Consider the following 16813-nt stretch of genomic DNA (forward strand, 5'->3'; position numbering starts at 1 on the left):
ATGTAAACTATTTTTCTACTCAGTACAATGATGCGCGACTTTCCTGCATATTCGAGAAGAAAAAAAAAAGCTAACGAGGTAAAGATGGGGATGGCATCGTTTCTATTTTCTTTCGATATGGTCCTGAGGTGATTGACAGCATCTCGACACGCGACGTCGCGGCCAATGCTGGCTCCAGATGCTATCTTACACGCACTGTGACTTCAGCACGCGACGATGTTATTGGTCATCGTCTTAGTTATTCGTTAATGTAGATCACTATTTTAAATCTTCGGCTAAGCCATTTAGCGATATGCCTTCAAACAACTAATCGCCGGCTAAATGAGGCTATAGTAGCTATATTGAATTAGAGAGCAAACAGTTGGACCCTTATCGAACAGCTATATGTGGAGATACCGGTAGCTACATCCGAAGATTTAAAACCCTGATATAGATGCTCTTAGTTTTTTTTTGTCTTCTCAAGAGTAATCATGTTTCCTAAGCTATGCAGAGAACTTATGAGAGTATGAGGGAAAGAAAATCTTGAAACAAATTTTAGGCAAGCACAAAACTCGTCAAAGATCGCTGGTCAATATAATAGCGCAGGACCTGTATCATCCATCTCGTGAAAGATGATTTCACAAGACATGCAAAGTAGTTCAATATCCCTGGGTCTAATTCTTACTAGTCATCAATAATAGGCCATATAGCATAGAGAAATAAGCTTTTCTTTTTTGCTCTTTTGTTATCATTTCCCCCTCCAATCTCTATGTTTAACAATATTTATAGGATTATGATTTTGTATGTTTATACATGTTTTAATATTTTTAAACTTAATTAACAATCTGTGAAATATAAATCAAAATTCTGAATAAACTAGTACAATTTATTCAAAATGTTGAAGTAGTACATCCTCAATGTTGAGCTTTTTAAAAAAATAAAAAATACAGTACCGTGTTGCATCTTTTTTATACAACGGTGATCACGCTTTTATTGGCTGTGAGCCTGTGAGCCATGGTAGCTTCATCAGCTACGTATACGTGCACATTATCCATCTCAATCGAGATCTAGATAAAATGTTACGTGAAACATCCGTATAACTATTTTTGGCGAGAATTTTCCCTTTTCTCGATCGTCCGATGGTAGCATCGGAGTTGAAAGTTCGGACGCTAGCATCTCCGCTCAAAACTTGAGACCAATGAAGAAAGATTACACGGGATATGTTACTGAGGAGCTAGCCACGCAAGGAGCGCGGCCCGATCCATCTCATAACCACAGAGGTTTCTGCACGCATGGTAGCTCACGCCGTGGGGCAGCTTCTCCAGTGATCTGCTAGCAAGGTTCAACGCGAAGATCGAACATGTGCTGACGGTTTCCCCGACGGTGAAGATGAGCGTGCCGGTCTTCTCGCCGAACCACCGCAGCTTGATGGTGTTCCAATTTGTCCTCGTCACTTCGATCTGGGGTACGGCGATCCTTATATCACCGGCGGTGCTGTCGTAGTGGACGCTGCCCTGAAGCTGTGAGATCAACGAGGAGATTACAAGGAGTCGTCTTGCAACGAACCCGGTTGCGACGAAGCGCAATCTCCCGTCCGGCGACACGCCCAGCACGTGCTTGTCCAGCTTACAGTTCTTTAGCGCGTAAGGCACCGAGCACACGTCCATGGTTGCCGCCGCCGCCATCGTACCGTCATCGAGCCGCACGCCAAACGTAGGCCACGCCGCGGACCACGACGGCCGGGCCTAGCCGGCGGAGCACATGGCAGCTGATCTTGACACCGGGATTGTTGCCTTCTGCCCCCCAGCTGCCGGTGTCCGACGAGTAGGACCGCAGTGCTGTGGAGCCGCGCGGCGGTTGTAGACAAGGAGGAGGCGGAAGAAGTCCGTCGAGCGCGGCGGCACGTCGTCGAGGTCGTCGCCGGTAAGTATCGCGCATGCGTAATCTCCAGGAGAGTCCTTGCCGGAGAGGGTTGGGAGCACGGCCGTGTCCCCCGTCGTGGGGTTCCACACGCAAAGGGCGAGGCCGTCGGCGCGCGCCTCGCGCCGGAGCTCGAGCACCACGCGGCCGTTGCGGGACGCGATGGGGCGGGCGTGCTCGAACAAGGCGCCGCCTTCGTGGATGAGACGGGCGCCGCCGCCGGACGGGCCTAGGAGCAGCGAGGTAGATGCCATCGGGATGAAGCGCAGCTGCGCCCCCACACGCACGGAGTGGCTGACGCCGTTCTGCTGCTGGTGGAAGAAGCCGAGGGCGAGGCGAGGAAGGAATCTAGCGGGCGGTGGCAGGGCGCGGGAGATGGCGGCGGCGCGCGCGGCAACCACGCGGCCCCAGTGGCGGCAGGTCGCGGCGCAGCGCGACACGTCGGCGGCGCCCGAGACGCGGGAGAAGATCCCAAAGAGGATGTCATCGGGCAGATTGGTCGGAGGCGCACCGCCGCCAACGTCAGATGCGAATGCGATACGGTGGCGGCGTGACAGCCACCCGTCTGTGTACGGACTTGCGGCGGGATGGGCGCGGGGTCGTCGCACAGGCGGCATCACGACGGGCACCGTTCAAAAGTTTTGGAAAACGATGCCAAACAAGGGGTGCGTGGCACATATTTATTCAGCCGTGTAGCAGGTTACGAGTTGTCGGTTTACGACTACTTCCCGTGTAGAATCACAATGCTTAGCACAAAAATAGTTAGAGTTTTGTTAAGTATCCGTTGACATCCGTTGACAGATTTGGGGGAGAAATTTGTCGAATTTGTTATTGTAGGACTCAATTTGAGATTCTGTGGTTCTTCTTCCCCGGCGAGCTCCTCTTCTTCTCCAACAATGGCTAACTCCGGTAAACTCGGTTCAGGTTTGGTCCTGATTGTAGAGAGATGCTTGGGGAGGCTGTCGGCATGGCGGAGGAGGTGGGCGGAGGGCAGGACGGTGAGGTGACGGGAGCACCGCCGGCCACGGTGGTTGAGGATGGTGGTTGGGCGGAGCTTGCTGCGGGGGCATCCGATTCAACCGGATTAGGGAGGGAGCTGTCGCGGGGGCGACAGCTCCATGCTATGGCGCCGCCGGAGCCAGGCTGGGCGGAGGTGGGGGAGCGCGTCCTTAGGCAGAAGCATGCGGCGGTGTCAGGCACGATGTGGAAGGGAGCGGATAAAGTAAGAAGGAAAGAGAGAGCCGTTAATTGTAGTCAGAAGGTCAGAAATTAGACAGATTTTTATGATCAAATCTGTCGTCAGATAGTTAGAGGGATATAGTTACTGCTCGTTGGACTATCAAAGGAGATATTACTTTTGATAAATGATGAATAATGAATTATTAAATTTGGAAGAAACAAACCGAACTCCAGTAGCATCTACAATACGCCCAATCCCTAGTCCAACTATTGTATTGGGAAAAATGTACTCCACCAAAACACTCTCTTTTCTCAATACTAGTTCTATGCACGTCCAGCATGCGTGTGATTTTTTTAAAAATATCTAGTAAATAAGAAATTAAGTTTCACTGCAAATCTCAAAGCTTTTTTTTTGCCTTTTTAAAACTCACGTTACGTACGTGGATCCTGAGGCCAACACAAACTTGTGTTGCCATTGCATACTCCCTCCGTCCAAAAAAAATTGATTTTTTAGATTTTTCAGACATATTAGGGGTGAATGAAAAAGATGCATGTACCCTTAGTTAGTTCAACTTGCATATAGAAAATGGAGAATAGAAAATGGAGAATATTTTCTCCATTTTCTATATGCATGCATAAGATTAAAATCCTAGAATGTCATTCTTTTAGGACAAATTTTGAATGCTAAAATATCATTTTTTGAACGGAGGGAGTACATGACTAGAAAAATGCCATACGTTGCTATGGTGAAATGATAATTGGATTTTTGAAACTCGTGGATTTTTTCCACTTCTATCACTATATCTTTATTGAACTCCGTGAATCTCTACATATTTGCTAGTGCGCCATTTCATACTCATTCATTTCTATCCTCTTCTACTCCAATATATAATTAGATTCCCCAAACATGTTTTTTTTTCTTTTCAAGCTGATAAATAGTCCTAAAGTTTGAAAAATAAACATCTAGCTAGAATTTGTTTCTATAAAAAACTTCATGCTATGGATTTTTTTAATACCCGTATAATAAAAGGAACGCGACTATATCTATTGCCACGCATGACTGATGATAGTAACCGGTTGGCTTATGGGATGTGCTGGAACATTCAAATGAGGTCGAATGCGCTCATATAACACAAAAAAAATTGTAGTGCAAGTGGTGTGCTTCTTTCTTGGGAAGCCTAAAACCAGGGTTAAAAACCCTTCTCGCGGTTTTTGTTGAGCGTTATTCAGGAGAGGTTAGTGTGGAAAAAAAAAAGAAACCGAGTTTTTGGATTTGGAGAGTGCTCCGGATTCTGGTCCGTCCGTGCGCAAGGTTAGCGTGGGAAAAAAAATTGACTTTTCGGATCTGGAGAGTGCGCCGGTTCTGGTCCATCATCGGTGCGTGATTCAGGAGAGGATAGCGTGGGGAAAAAAGAAACAGGTGGAACCAGAATTAAAATTAGGTCCAAACCTAAAACGGAAATGCTATAAGTTGTACGTCCGAACACGAGTCCTCCCGTCGGATGGCTACGTGGCCCAATTTGATCCAAGCGTTCTCTTCCACTAGACACTTCCACACGCGGTCTCACGGAAGCCTTCCCTGCCTCATCCCTTCACCCACCGCTCCTTTCACCCAACAAATCTCTCTCTCCCTCTGGAGCCAGGGAGTGGGCTTGGCTGCTGGGGAGCTACTTCGCGGGGAAGGCTGGGTGTGGGGGAGCGGTCTTAGCTGTCGGGGAGCTGCTCCGTGGGGAAGGCCGGGTGTGGGCCATCGCTCCCTCGGGCCTAGGGGCGAGCCGCACTGGCCGACGGAGGAGCTACCGCATCAGGGGATGACCCCGACGCTGCCGACCCCTTCCTCGTCCGCCACGCTTTGTCGCTGCCCACCCCGACCGCGGCAGCCTCCCCGTCGTCGTCGGCGTTCGCGCCCACCCAGGCCGCCGCCCCTTCTCCTACCCTGCCTCCACCTCCGCAGCCGCCCAGGCCGCCACTCGAGTGCTACGGCACGACCGGGCCTGGGCCACCGCTTCCCTTGGGCTAGGGGCGAGCCGCACCAGCCACCGGAGGAGTTGCTCCGTGGGTAAAGGTGTCGTCCACCTGCTGTCATCCTCCTCCTCCATCGTTTCCTAACACTGGATTCCGCTGTGCAGTGCTCTTCCCGTCAGGTTTTGTTGCATGTTGCAAGCGTATGTTCCATGTGTTTCGGATGTTTCAGATATATGTTTGCAAGTGTTTCATATGGATGTTGCAAAAGTAAATCCAGATGTTGCATATGTTCCATGTGTTTCAGATGTATGTTGCAAGTGTTTCATATGGATGTTGCAAAAATAGATCCAGATGTTGCATATGTTGCAGTGGCTATACACGTATGTTGCAAACATCTGGTCCAAATGTTTAATCTGTTTTTCATACGTATATTGCAAAAGTAGATCCAGATGATGCATATGTTGCAGTGGCTATACACGTATGTTGCAAACATCCGTTCCAAATATTTCATCAGGATGTCGTATATATTTTGCAACAGCTTTTCAAGTGTTTTCCAGCATTTGCAAGTTTTTGCAAGTGTTCCAGACATATGTTTGTGTTCTAATTGCTTCGGACCTATGTTACTGGATGTTGCAAAAAGTAGATCTGGTGTTGCACATGTCGCAATGGGACTCACGTGTTGCAGCTGCTAGGGCGCCGTCGAGCTGGCCCTCACGGTCCCACGCGCATGTGCGTGGGATGGGGACGAGGGGGAGGGGGGCGAGCGGCCCCACGTGGGGTCGGGTGGCGCATACCCCATGTGGGTGCGCGAAATGGAGGCAGACGTGGATTTTTTATGAGTTCATCTGACAGCTACGCTTCACCCAATCGGAGGGCTGTGTCGGTGTTTTAGACCGGCAACCCGCCTAGGGGTACCCTAGAGTCCTTTCTATAAGCCATTGTGTGTGTGTGTGTGTGTTGGGGGGGGGGTAAACAATGTGATGAGTAAGCAAAGAAGTTATCGAATAGACCTTCTACTGCCAGTTACCATTGCAAATGTGTGTCCTCTTTCATACAAATTGATGCACTTGATATTGGTGTCTGAGCATTAAGTACCCTAAAAACTAAGTGCTCCAGAGCCTCACGATTCTTCATCCGACAATAACATCATACTCCCAATTTTCCATACATATTAGATAGACCCATATTAGATTCCTCTTCGTCGTCAATCGTCATCATATATATGCCATGGTCTAAAAATTGTCAGTCTTAGAATAATATTCATTTCGTTCCCGATTCCAGAACTGTATATTGCACCATCCTAACTTTGGGAAACAAAATACATGAGCTATGTGCTATTGATCCTTTTCCAAGTCCGGTGACTTGCATATTATCTGGTTGGATGAGAAATTGAGAAGCAAGATGATTACATACCTTAATCAGGCCAGAGTTGTTTTGGGTCCCTCTACATATTTCAATCATTAAATTTGAACCTACCTTTTTTCACCTTAAAAGAAACGAGCAAATAAGGAACATATGGAACGCACCGAGATATATGCAGCATCTGCAAAGGGTATACTGGATAGAAACCTCACTTGTAAAAATGTGCAAATTAACTCTTAGTTGCAAAACGTCATATCTACTAAGGCATTAACAAAATAGAATAGATCAAGGCATCTTAACTTATGATCTGCCTTTGTACTATAGAAGTCAGCAGTAACATATGCTATCATTACATCCCATCCATTTGCAATTTCACGTCAATCAAATCCGACAAAGCAAAATCGGAGAATAGAATCGAAGATTATTGAACCAAATGTAACAGTGGTAAATAAATTTTAGAGAAAAGAAAGATTTTGAGAATTTGAGTGAAGAACAGACTGCTGTGGCCTCCTTTTGGCGCATCAGCTTTCTGTTCTACACTGCACTTCAGGAAGTTTAAAGGAGGTGGATCTGAGGTTGAGAAGAAACAGGAACTCCAGTAGCCAGAGCCACCATAAGAACCATCCGCCGAATCGTTGCCGATCCGTATGTGGCACTCTTCCTGGCCTATCCGACATGATAAGAGATGATTAGTTTATGGAAACCGAGTAACAGCTGTTCATCCTGCATTTATCTATACAGATTATACCCATTAAGCCATTTTAACATTCTGCGGTTACCTATACAGATTACAAATAAGCATGCTGGAGTTCAGAAAAATTTAGTTACCGAGCTCAGTGTTCAGTGGGTGCCTATAAAATTGTTTTGTACCTATTAAACCATTTTAAACCACCAAGTCGTATGCAAAGTTACAGAAGAGCTCTGTGTTGCAAGCCTCATAAGCCGTTATATCAATGCAAGCACAGGTTGTGATCCATGATTAGCTCAAGCATACAAATCCACATTAACTACTGTATAACGAGGCAGGGACATTAATGAAGGCTGATTTCACAACATGCATCTTGTGCTCGCATAGGGCAAACCATGAAGGCTGACATCACAACATACATTTTGTGGATAGTCTCCAACACAAAACATTTCCCTTAGCACAGGCATCATTATATGGTCTTTACTGAAACAAGTAATCACACTGATCCACCAAAACTGAAGCAAGTCTCAATCTGTGTTTTGGTGCTCAAATTACAGTCATTGTTATTTGTGATTTTGTCACTCGTAATTGTAAAGTTTTTATCATACATGAACATGGGTACTAAGTTGCATAATCCTACGATTAGTCATTTGTGAATAAAGAAACTAACCATACTGTAAGTTTGAACATGCAATTTCTCAAACAACACAAACATTCTTCAAATTCAGCAACACCAGGAAGACCAGTTCAGATCACAAAGATTTTAGACTATTGGATGGACTTGTTTGATGTTATGTGCATCATTATTGACCTGTAAGTCAAAGCCTATGTTATGTTCTTGACCTGAGTTGATGTGTGCTTGATCTGTGTTGTTGATCTGTGATTTGGTTTACTGAAGTTGGTGAATCTCCAATTTGACCAAAATGCAGTTTCAGAGATTGGCAATGTAGAGAGAGTGCATATTCTTGCTGAATCAGTTCTCGTTAAAGTTTGCAGTCTGCAGTCTTGTTCTTGAAACTGCAGTCTGAATCTTATCAAGACACTGAAGTTATACTTGAACACAATCCACTTGTTCTTGTGATCATGATTTTTTATACCATCTTAAACTAGTCTTAGTCTGATTCAGTGACTTGTTAAAGAACTGAAGCCTAATTTGTATTCAGTTTTTGGTTGCATAATTTCTTCCTGTGTAATCAGTTCGGTTTTTGCTTCAGTACTACCAATTCTTGTGCTTGGAAACTGCAAGTTCTAATGTTTTTCCGTTGCATCAATGTGAGCCATTGGATCAAGAATGGAGAGGGGAGATGAAGAGGTAAGTCAGCGTGAGGCAAGTTACTGAATCCGGCTACCGACTTCATTATGGCTTATGTCAGGGGTAGTGTCAATATAAAGGTTTGCACCAATCAAGAATTTTCATCTACGCTTAAAGAAACAATTGAATTTCAACTTTCTCCTCCTCCCTCACTTCTCATTCTTCCGAACGGTTCTCTCACCCAGCCTCCCCCGAGCTAGCAATGGCGGGCTACCTAGGTAGCCTACTGGAGGTTGATTTCAGGCTCCCATGTCCAGGCGGCTGGACATTTTGCAGCATCTGTCGGGAGGCCGTGTGCCTGCGGTGCTGCCCCGATCACGGGGTTGCTGATCACGGGGTCGGGCCCCGACGTACAATGGATGTAAGTTCTGTAGAAGAAAACTCCGCGTTCTATCTTGTGTTTTCGTTGGTCTTGGTTCTTGAACTATGAACATAACTTCTTGAGCTTGAGCTTTCGTTGGGTCTTTGCAGATCACAATGCTCGAGGGTGTCTTTCCAGCGGTTTCAGCCCTCAACGTCAAGAGAGGAGGCCTCGGATATAATTGGTCAAAGATTCAGAGGGTGGAACACGAGGGCACAAGCTGGGTCATGCTCGGCAGAGAGCGGCCAAACTTGCCTCACAACTGGTTTCAGGGGGAGTGCGCGCCCTGCGGTGATCACATCCCGGTCCAGATGGAGCACTGCAGCCCGAGCTGCAAGGTAAGATAAGACCCCCAAAGCGATTCTTGATTGAGTTCTGTTGGCCGTTGATGGATGGTGATGGATTTTTCTTGGGTGGTTAGTACGTTCTTGGCTTCTTGCGGCGTTCTTGAGCACTTCAGTTTCTTGGTCGTTTGATGTCGTTCTTGCCGTTGTTTTAGCACTTCTTGATCACATTGCCACTCATCATCGGATGTTCAAGTTGCGATTTTCGAGCTTCTTGACAGAGATTCATTCTTGTTTCCCAAATCGGTTCTTGATTGGGTTCTGTCGGCCGTTGAGGTATGGTGATGGCCTCCTTGGCTGGTTAGTTCGTTCTTGCGGTTTTCTTGATCTCTTCCGTTTCTTGGTCGGTTCATGTTGTTCTTTGCTGTGTTCCTGTCGTTATGTTAACGCTTATTGATCAAATTGCCAAGCTGTGATTTTCTGGCTTCATGTGAAAATTTGTTTGTTGTTTCGAGCAGCTTGCCGCAGTTAAGAGCGGAAAGAATCGGGATATTGTCCATCAACTCGTCAATTGTGATTACACCCGCCGGCATTTCCCTGATAGATTTTGTACCGGGTGTGAGCTGGCATTTTCCTCTTGGTTCTGTGAAGAGCACCACCACCATCATGACGCGGCAGACGATTTCCAGGTTTTCGATATTGTCAGGAAGGATGGATGGCTGTTGATCCACGACCATCAGCTCCCGGGTGATCTAACTGACGGAATTAAGGTTTTACTCTTAATTTCTAGCTGATTAACTTCAATTTGTTTTCATTGCGTGACCTCCTTGCCATTGACGTTTCAGACAGTGGAGATGGAGGACGGGAACCTGGGAGTCCCTCTGCGACCACGGCTGTTCCCGAATCCCAGCGGCGGCTCAAAGTTGTGCGACAGGCATGAGCCCCATAACTGTATGGAGGCAGTTGAGCAGGAGGTTTGCAGTATATACTGCAAGATTATTGTTGCTGAGTGAAGGCAATTGCCTGTGTAAGAGGTTAGAAGTTTTGATCGGTTGTTACTGGATTGATTGATCTTTGTGCATTGGAATGTTCATTCATTGAGTGTGTGTGGATAATTTGATGGATTAGTTTAGTTTTGTTGCTGGGCCTTTCTGATGAATCTTTTCAGCTTGTTGGGCTGTCCTGAAGGCCTACATATATAGCAAGGCAGGCCTCTAATTGGGCTTCTTAGGGTTGTCGGCGGAGGGAGGGGAGATCGGAAGGATCGAGGTTAGGGTTGTCGGCGGAGGGAGATCGCCGCCTGACTACTGGCTGGCAGGCTCTTTCCGGTTTCAGCTTCCAGGAATAGCGGATGGAGTTGGGGGGTGGGAGAGAGTCATCTTTGCAGTGATTGTAATGAGTGCCTTTGGTCTTTGCGGCAAGAGGGGGGAAACAGTGCGCCGGATTCCTTTGTAATCAGAAATTCAGAATCCCTGGTAAGTATTTTTATCATATTTCCGCATAGAACTGCTGGATCCTGCGAATGAGTGGGAAAAGGTGCGATTTTGTGTCATATTGTGCTGGAATTTTGTGCCGTACTATGCTGGAATTCAGAATCCCTGGTAACGATTTTTATCATATTTCTGCATAGAAACTGCTGGATCCTGTGAATGAGTGAGAAAAGGTGCAATTTTGTGTCATATTATTCTGGAATTTCATGGTAGCTAGCTCTTGGTTCCTCTTTAGAGTCTGTACCACCAAATCAGGGAGTGTAGGTTCTTGCAGCAAGCCAGCAGTTAGTCATATTAGTTGCATCTTGTACAAAGGGCCCCCTTGTCCAGGGGCGGAGACAGAAACAGGCAATCAGCCTGCGGGCTAATCAAGTGTCAATTCAAGATCCAGTCATTTGAACCTCTGACACCTGTACAATGTCTAGAGAATTTGCATTGTCCTTTTGGCTTGGAACCAGGGCTGCAGCCCAGGCCCTGGCTCTGCCAGTGCCCTTGTTGAAACGATAACAATGTGTATTGTCAGATAAGATTATTGACGTATTAATAATAAATTTCGAAATAAGGTTGGATGATAATTGGTTTTGTTTTCAGTTGGTTTTTGATGGCCAGGGTGTCTTATTATGAGGTTCGTGCACTTTGCTGCAGCTTGGTGGGTGACTCATTTTCAATAGAAATCTACCAGTTTTCTTCCAAGAACAATTTTACTCTCTGGCTACTAGGTAGATTAAATAATGTGGTCTTAGAAGATCAGGAGGATAGGTTTGAGTGGATCTGGAATAAAAATGGGAATTTTTTAGTGAAATCTGTTTATGAGCATTTGGCCAAGTATGATAGGGGAGAAAAATCTGAAACAGAATTGGAAAGCTAAGGTTCTGCAGAAAATAAGATTTTTGTGTGGTTGCATATGGCTATTTTGACTAAAGATAATATGTTGAAAAGAAAATGGCAGGGAGACCCATCGTGTAATTTCTGTGATCAAGAGGAAACTGCGGATCATCTTTCTTTGGTTGTGCTGTGATGAGTGGCATGTGCTATTATTGCTTCCTGTTTTGGGGCTAATACTAAACCCAACAGCTACCAACAGTTTTGTAGCTGGATTGAAACAGTTTTGACAGGAGTGCGGCATATGTTTACTAGGGGTACGGTTGGCATCAATTTGCTGGGCAACATGGAAAGTGAGAAATAAGGGCTCCTTTGACAAAAAAAAACTGATTAAACATCCATGTGATGCGATGCTTGTGTGTTCATCCATTATTGTGCAGGATTGTACCCTAACAACACACGAGAGGTTATACTGGCTGGTGCGGACTCTGGTGCTGAAAGTGATGGGATGCCAAGGACGGTGTGTGAATGTCCACTGCTACCCGCTTCAGAAGAAGCAAGTGCTGCTGTCTGAACTGCAAGGTTGACAGTGTTGGAAACTCAGTTGCGAGAAGTTGAGATCAATCGTAGAAGTTGCATTTCCTCTGTCTGAAGCAGGTTTAAGATGGTGTTGCTGCTGGAAGAGCAGTGTTGTTTTGTGTGGTCAGCTAGTGCTTTGTGCACTCAACAGCATACTAGTTGGTTAAATAAGCTAATTGGTATGGAGATTAGGTCAGTTAGGGTAGTGTAACTGTGTAAGATGTCAATATGGCTTCTTTTGCTGGGATCTTCACACTTTCTCTCTCGTTGTCTCAAACATCTGGTTGCATCCAGACGTTATTTCTGTTCTGTGAAAATGGAAATGGACATTATTCCCTTAACGCTTTGATCCAAGTTGTAAATCTCTTGGATCCTTCTTCCTCTTAACAGATATAAGTGGCACTAGAAGTAGCCTAGTCTTGAATTTTTGCTATAGAAGATCTGTAGTTGTAACGAAAACTGTATTGCTCTCCTTGGTTAGAATAGGGTGCAATATAAGATCCGCAGTGTCAGGAAGCTTGAAGCTTGACAAGGCTTGCTGGACCATCTTAGTAATTATTTCTCTTATCACATTGATATGTTTAACATTTTGTTTCAGTGAGCTGAAAATTGTTGTATACATGACCAAAATTCAGATGCAAAAAGGTTCGGTTTAGGGAAGATGGGGGAGGACTGGTGGCACTGACGGCCGCTTTGTGAAGCTATGGTTGCTTAACACATAAAGAAGTTCAGTTATTGTTTTAACTCTTGTCAAGTTAACATACCCATTAAACCTTGGATACATTCACTTAACTGAGGAAGGTGCATGCTCTTTTAATTGACATATGGGGTTTATTTTACCATCATGATGCTTACAAGTTCAGTCAAACCTTGGTGTGTAGCAAAAATCAACTATTGTTTTCTTTGGTAGTGAAAATGTTCGGTTTTGTATTCCAATACACGATGATAACCAGCTCAATTCGATGGCAAAACTATGTTGGTGACATGTAGTTCACTTTATGGAATGCACATATTGGACTATTTTACGAGTGCCATTGTTCACATGAGATTTGCATTTTTGGTCTCATCATTTTCATTTATATTCACTTTGCCATTTGCAAATATGAGTTGAGTTATGGCTAATTTCAGCTCAAAAACTTCACTTAAGTCATGGCTAATTTCAGCTCAAAGACTTCACTTCAGTTATGGTTAAAAACTTAAGTTATGGCTAAGGGCCTGTTTGGATACACACTCATAAACTTTAGAACACTCATAAAGTGTAGGAGGTAGAAATTGGTAGTCCTAAAATTTATGAGTGGGCTGTTTGGATGGAATCATAATCTTTAGGATGTTAGAGGGGGAATGACTTTTGTACCCCTAATTACTCCACCCTTGCTCTGTTTCTAGCGCCGTGGAGAGAGAAGGGGAGGGGCAATAGGGGTAAAGGATGGGTTGGGGACCACTTTTAGGAGAAAAATGACCTATTATGATGGTTTGGTCCTCCTAATGAAAACAACACTCCTAAATATTATGAATGCATTTTTATGACATATGTTTGGATGCACAAGTCCTAAAAGTGGACTAAAAATGAAGTCCTAGAGATTATGAGTGTGTATCCAAACAGGCCCTAATTTCAGCTCAAAGACTTCGCTTCAGTTATGGTTAATTTAACTTTCAAAAACATTAAATTGTATCAGTTAATACTAGGCATAGGCTGATCAGTCAGAAAAGCTATGTAGCTATAAAAGCGAAAACGAATAGTAATTTGGGACAGAGGGAGTATAATGGAACAACATTATTTGAAGAAGCACCAGAAGCATAGCGACTGTCTGCAATTGAATTATATACTAGATCTCTTTTATCATCCAGTGGCCCATCCTTTTTTCTTATATCTAAATTTCACCTTTAACATTTACATTCCACATATAAATGAATTAATTGGATAACTTGAAAAGTGTACTAAAATATCTTATTACTTTTTCTTTATTATTCAAAACAGTGGATGTTTTCCTTGTTAATATTATGTAGCACAAAATGGTCACATTGTTTGAAGCAATCCATCTACAGTGTACAAGTAATAATGGAGGCGGCAGCTTGTTAATTACTTTGACGAACTTCCAGACCTATCGCATTTTAGGCGGTTATTCATGATGGCTGGGGAATGTGATAATAGGGATGTAGATTAACGAATTGTTGAATTCTCTTTTATGCGCTCATAATGATCCATGCTGATGCTTCAGAAGCCATCTGATATGAACCGGTAGCATCATTTGGCCATTAAATTTTGGTACGTAAATTGTTGTTTTATTTTTTTATTTCCTGGTTTAGGATTTGGATCTAGGAAGGATTGGCAGGTTCCTCTATAGCTCTATTTATCTTTGTGCAGTATTTGTATCAGACAAAGACAGTGTATTAATTTGATTATTTTTTTCCATGCTTTAGTTGATCTATTGATTCCTGGCTACGTTTCAATTTTTCAAGGAATTACCATTGAGGGATCATCAGCAATCACCTGTGAGTTGGAAGGAAAGATTAATACACCTGAGCTTGAAATGCTTGGTAATCAGATAAACTGAACTTTGACATTTCTCTAAATTTCTAAACTTGATTGACTTATGACATGATGGAGGAATTTTGTCTAACATTTAGAGAAATCATTAACAGATAACATGCTTGGAACTGGCTGTTGTTTCACAGTAGAGATGGTTAGGGTGCTGTTTGATTTGTCTCCAAGCAACCTTGTAAGTACTTAACTCATTTCTTAGTTACAGTCATCCAGGATGAGGAAACCAGTTAGGCTGTCAGAAATTTTTGCTCTGCACCTTGAACGAACTTTGTTTTGAAGACCGTGTCAGACTGTCATTCAGATTTTGGCTCTGTACCAAGTTTCTTCATAGTTTCAATTTTTATGGTGTGATAGCAATTTCGAAGAAACCTTTTACATGCCAGAACATGTGGTATCGTATCATCAAGCCTTTTACACTTAATTAGCTAAAATAAAGGTAAATTGATGCGCCAGACCATGTCGGACAGTTGCCAATGGGAACAAAAGTTTCCATACTATGTGCGTTTATCATTCATTTGAGGTGAGGACAATCGGTTTGGTAGTGGACAAGGCTGTCGTGACGTTGATCTCCAGTATCAGCAATGTTCTCTCTACGTGTGAAGACCTTGATGTCAGCGCAGCCGTCGTCGTTGGCTGTTCTCAGGACCGGCTGTCAGCCTCTCATGTGCAGGTACTCCCAATCTGTCTCATCCCCTAAGCTCACCTCTCTCCCTGGTCTCTGTAACCACACAGCAATCCTCACACCACTTTCCAGCACAACATTGATCCGTCACCTCACTGCTGCCATTGATGTTTGCTGCCCTGCAGTGCCTGCCCATTGCTACCCATCCCCTCCTCTCCGGTGACAAAACCCCTTCCAATTCCATATGCATCCGCCTAGGCGCCTCCAATCCAATCAGCTGGGCCTCAGACTCTCGTGCGTGGATTGATGGAGGTAATTTGAGGAGAATTTTCAACGGGTAGTTTGAGGCTTCGTGCTCCAGGTGAAGAAAAATTTGCGGAATTTCTATACGTCACTCGGTTGTTTTTCTATCTCCTTTTCACTTGGATTTCTGTGGTTGCGATTCTTTTGAGATTCGTGCAGCTATTGCTGCTTGCCCTATTTGTTGGCCCGTTTGTTTTCGTCGGCCTGTTAGCTACCGGCATTGGACATCCATTTTTGCCCCCCTATAGCTTTGGTGGCGGCAGTTGGGACCCGGCAGGTTGTTTCTCGTAGAAATTTCCGTGATCCCGCCAGTGGGCAGCAGAGAGGGCGGCTCTGTCCTCCGCGCATCTAGGTGCCCCGCACACATTGTCTTCATTTATCTTTCGCGCCATGATTTCTGCATGAATGTTCATTGTGGATTTATGTGGTAGTGGTATGGTTATGAGTTTTGATTTAATGTTAGTTATGGGGGGAGCGAATGTCTTTTGCGATTGCTGCAGTCATGGAGTGATGGGCGATTGTGGGGATTAACTGCTCCCCATTTTTCAGTTCAGATGTGTTCAGTGTTAAGTTTCACCTGATCAGTTATCAATCTTAGGTTTATTCAGTGATAGGTTATCAATTCATTTTATTTTATCCTCGTTGTTTAATTATTGTTTTATACACTGACTTGTGCCATTGCAAGTCTGCATACATGATGATTTTTTTTTCTTGTTTGGACCATTCAGACCAAAATGGCCTACTTCTCTTCATTCGAATGTTACAGCTTGTTTTTCCCTTCTTGTTGTAGAGTCTCAAGTCTCAACTTTCAGTAGTAACGCTGCATACTGTCATTTCATATCGTCTTGTATGGAAGCTGGAAGGAAGAAATAATCAATGAAGCACCCACCTAGCCTAGATTATCCTCTTGTGTTGGTAACCATTAGGTTTGTTGAGTGAATTTGATTGACCTTTTGGCCATAATTCGCCTCTGCAAAGTTTATTTCTCTTCCTACTTTGGTTGTGAGCTGCATAAACTGAAATTAGGATGAACAAAGGAGTCCAGGACTCAATGAAAATGGAAGCACTTAGTTTATCTATGTTTAGTGGAATAGCTCTTCTCTCCGCTTTTGTGTGCTGTGTTCTGTTTAGTCATTTAACTATTTGGCCTCTTATTCTTTCCTACTCTGTTTTTTGTTTTATGCATTCATTCCTCATTAATTCATTTTTTTGCAGGTTTGCAAAACTTCTGGAAACTTGATCTTGATTTGCATGTTTTGAATTCCATTTTAGGTTTTCAGTATCTCTTATCATTCAAAATTTTCAATCCCATTCAGTGCTTTATTTTTTGTTTTTCACATCAGGGGCTACTATAATGCAGTATGTAACAGGACAAGGATTGCTCTGGTAACGCACGTGGAAG

The 16813-nt window shown here is 44.2% G+C and overlaps 1 long non-coding RNA gene and 1 pseudogene across 1 annotated transcript; one reads left to right on the top strand and one right to left on the bottom strand.

The window, feature by feature from the left end:
* Positions 1–1068: 1068 nt before the first annotated feature.
* On the bottom strand, positions 1069–2516 carry LOC117859243 (uncharacterized; annotated as a pseudogene).
* A 7777-nt stretch (positions 2517–10293) lies between these two features.
* Positions 10294–12282, top strand: LOC117858750 (uncharacterized). The gene is made up of 2 exons (XR_004641046.2): positions 10294–11715; positions 11803–12282. It is a non-coding gene; the product is annotated as an uncharacterized lncRNA (long non-coding RNA).
* Positions 12283–16813: the final 4531 nt, after the last annotated feature.

This window comes from Setaria viridis, chromosome 5 (assembly GCF_005286985.2).
Source record: "Setaria viridis chromosome 5, Setaria_viridis_v4.0, whole genome shotgun sequence".
In the NCBI taxonomy this organism is placed as follows: Eukaryota; Viridiplantae; Streptophyta; class Magnoliopsida; order Poales; family Poaceae; genus Setaria; species Setaria viridis.